Raw genomic sequence first — 3,664 nt, 5'->3', positions numbered from 1 at the left:
CCTCTCACCCCTTGGGCTCGTGCTGGCGATCCAGACGACCCAACGGCGGCTGAAGTATGTGCGGGGCCGGGCTCTACTAACGCAGAAAAACAAAGCGAATGGAAAAGTCGAGGGAACATAATCTAATTATTACAAAACATATTGTTTCAGGCAAGCAGTTTTAAAACGCCTCCCCGAGGCATGCTACATGATTCAGGACAAGTAGGGAAGAGCTGCGTCGCCAGGCCACATCTTCAGACCTGGGCGCCACCGCCGCCCACCAGCGGAGCCTCGTAGCCAGGCGCGTCACCCTTCCCCTCGGCCTTGGTCGAAGGACCAACGACTAGGAACTTACTCAGCACGACGTCCACAGAGCTCTTCACGGCGGCAGTAGTAGTGTCCTAGGAGTCAGAGTCCATCGGAGTAAGGAAGGAGGAGAGGTTGAAGCCGGAATCCTAGAGATAGAGATGGATGAAGACACAGGTAAGAGCCGAGGAAGAAAGTGAGCGCGCCTCGCTTTCCACCAAAGAAGCAAACCTATCGACAGCATTCTCGAGCACCGCCAAGGGCTCTCGCTTGGGGTCGTCACCACCGCCTTCTTCAAAGAATCATCCCCAAAGAGCGACTTCTGAGCCTTGTGGAAACGTGCCTCGTGGGAGGCAAGGGTGCTGCGCTCCATGGCGGCCACCTTCTTGGCCTTGGCAAGGGCCGCTTGGGCCGCCTCCACCTCCTCCTTCAGCTTCGTCAGGCGGCCACAATCCACAGCCTGCTCCAAGGCCGCCTTCTTCACATCAGCGTCTCGATCGGCGATGGTAGCCTCCTGGGCCTTCAGCTTCTCCTCACGCTCCTAGAGCTGGCTGGCCTGGGTAGCCTGCTGGTCCTGAAGAGCCTTCAGTTCAGCCTCCACCATGTTGCACTGATCCTCAGCTTCCATGGCCTCCTTCCGCGCCAAGTCGCCCGCGGTGGCAACCACCCCGAGCACCTTATTGGCTTCCTCCGCAGAGCCCCAGGCCGCGTGGACAAACGCTTCGGCTTGTAGCCAACCAGAAATCAGCCCCAGTCGTCCCTGCGCCGAGCGACAATCTGGGCCCTGAAGTTCGCCCTGGAGGAGGGCCAGCGCCGCCCTTGCCTCCTCGAGGGCCCCGGAGGTGGCAGGAGTGTCTCGGCTCGGCTGCATGCTGGGCAGAGGAGAAGACGCCCTTGGCGCCAAGAGATAAGAAACCTCAGCCTCGGGAAGGACCGGGGGCTCCGGAGGCTAGGTGACCTTAGCAGCCGCAGAAAGGACGGGCATCGGCGGGGTCAGCCCCGCCAAAGGCGCCGGCACCTCCTGAGGATAGGCTTCAACGCCCTGGTAAGACGGCGTCACCCCCGGAGCTGCGAGGGCCACGACATTCTCCTTCGCCAGGGCCGCGCCGGCCACTTAAGCGCCCTCGACCATGCTGACCTCGACGTCCTCTTTCTGCTTCTTTGACGGCTGCTGCCTAATGACATACAAAGACACTAAGCATCGCTTCAAGAATCAACCAGCAAGGAAAAGGAAAAGACTTACTGGCCGGCGAAGACATAGCTCCTCTTCAGGCTCAGCAGCGGGCGTTGAGGCAGGGCAGCTAGTGGTGAGCTCTTGGGAGCGGGAGAGCTTGCGGTTGGTGCCGCTCGGGGCACCGTCAGTGAGGGGGGAACACTGTCAGAGGAATCAGTGTCGTGCTGCCCTTCTTCGTGGTCGTCCTCTTGGGATGCTTTGAAGAGGACACCCCGGACCTCACGATGACTCCAGAAGGGCGAGGCTCCTCCACCACCGGAGGCACGTCGTCAGCATCATCATCAGGGAAGTCGCGGAGGAGCTCCCTCTGCCGCGGGGCAGAGGATTCCTCCACCATCTCGCCCACGGTGTCCTCGGAGGAATGATCTCCGGAGGACAGATCTACCAAGGATGGAGGCGGCGAGGGAGGCCCCGCCCGCACAAGCCCAAACTCACAAAAACCGGCATGGCGGCAGCGACCTTCTCCCCCTTAGTCCGGCAGTACAGTGGGAGCCAATCTTCCGGAGGATCGCTCGGGTCCTTCCCCATCAAGTAGAGGCCATAGTGGTGAAGAACGGCCTAGAAGAAGCGGGAGAATGGGGGCACCAGCCCCGAACAGATGTTGTGCAGGAAGAAGGGGAAGAAAGTGTTGTTCCGGACTCCGGCACAGCGGGGGCTACCTAGAGCACCGTCCCCTTCCACTCGTTGTCCTCGCTTGCCGTTAGGAGGAGCGCGGTCTGGAGCTTCTCCCCAGCCACGCAGGGCGCAAGTAGCGCCGGCTCGTACCAGGCGGAGCCGGCAGCCGAAGCTGAGGCCGTGGTCTTCTCAGCGACCATCAAGCAAAGGATTGGAGAGGGAAATTGGAAGATCTGGTGAGTTCTTCCATTGCTCGAAGAAGGGGATCTGGAGCAAGACGAAGGAGGGGCAATGAAGGCCGGGCGGCGGATGACAGCCCTTTTGTTAGATGGAGACAGTTGCCGAGGCAGCATGGGGAAGCGGAGTCGCCCACGTCCCATCAATCGCCACGCGTCATCAAGGCCGCAGGCTATTAGGACCCGCGGTGCTCCACACTTGCCCTTTGGCTTCGCCTGCAAGCCAAGTCCGAGCGCGCCTTGGGCCCAGGGGCTACTGTCGGCGTCCTAGATATGGGGGTATCTAGCCCTGCCTTCCTGCGGCCCATGACGTGGCTCCATCAATGGCCTAGTACGGCCCAGCTTCAGCATCAACAACTCGAGACCGTCGCAAGGGGCCAAGCCTCGCGAGGTGGATGATGCCAACACCCCTGAGGGGATCGGCTTCCTCGGGCTGGCTCCCGAGGGGTGGAGTGTTCTATGCAAGGTTTGCCTCACGAGGCTCAGCTGATGTGAGCCATGATGACCAAGGCCAGACGGGCGCCAGGTGGGCGCGGAGCGTAGATTTCCTCTTCGGTGCAAAGGAGGCAAGCCTCAGGAGTGGAGTCCCGAGGAATCAACCAAAGGTTTCCATTCTGGTCCAACAAGACCAAGACTGGTAGGAAGGTAGGACGGAGGTCATCGATGAGCCCACCGTAACGTCACGGCCAGAGGCTTTTCGCAGGCAAAGACTACTTTTGTCAGGATAAGCCGTACTACTTGTCCCCTTTGTAATCCCGCCATTATGGGATCCCTTGCCGCTAACATTTGGGAAGAGGACCAAGGCCACTATAAATAGGACTAGCCACCACTATAGAGGCAAGACAAGTCGAACTGGCTCACACCACACCAGCTCCCTTGAGCTCAAGAACACCTCACCTCCTGAGTCCAGTTCATCCACTATACTTGTGTATCCTCATCCCTCTGAGGCAATCCACCAAAACGCTGGAGTAGGGTATTACACCGCAAGGTGGCCCAAACCAGGATAAACTACTATGTCTCTTTGTCTCTTCGAGCTTGTCACGCTAGGCTTAGGAGGATCGCGAGTAGGCAGGCTGGATAGTTTGAGATCTTCGCATGCACCCCAGAGTTTGAACCTCTCAAGGGTTTGCGGATCCCTTAATCCGACACATCGGGACCTGCAACTATTTGTAGTATCTTGTGAGTCACGAGGACTCAGCAATCTCAAAACCCATGAGATCAAGACTATTTAAGCTTATGGGTAGAATGTGGTAATGAGGTTGAGTTGATGCAAGCGCTAAGCAAATATGGTGGC

This window comes from Triticum dicoccoides, chromosome 4B, assembly GCF_002162155.2.
Source record: "Triticum dicoccoides isolate Atlit2015 ecotype Zavitan chromosome 4B, WEW_v2.0, whole genome shotgun sequence".
Taxonomy (NCBI): domain Eukaryota; kingdom Viridiplantae; phylum Streptophyta; class Magnoliopsida; order Poales; family Poaceae; genus Triticum; species Triticum dicoccoides.
The sequence above is the reverse complement of the archived record's forward strand: the minus strand, read 5'-3'. Positions refer to the sequence as shown.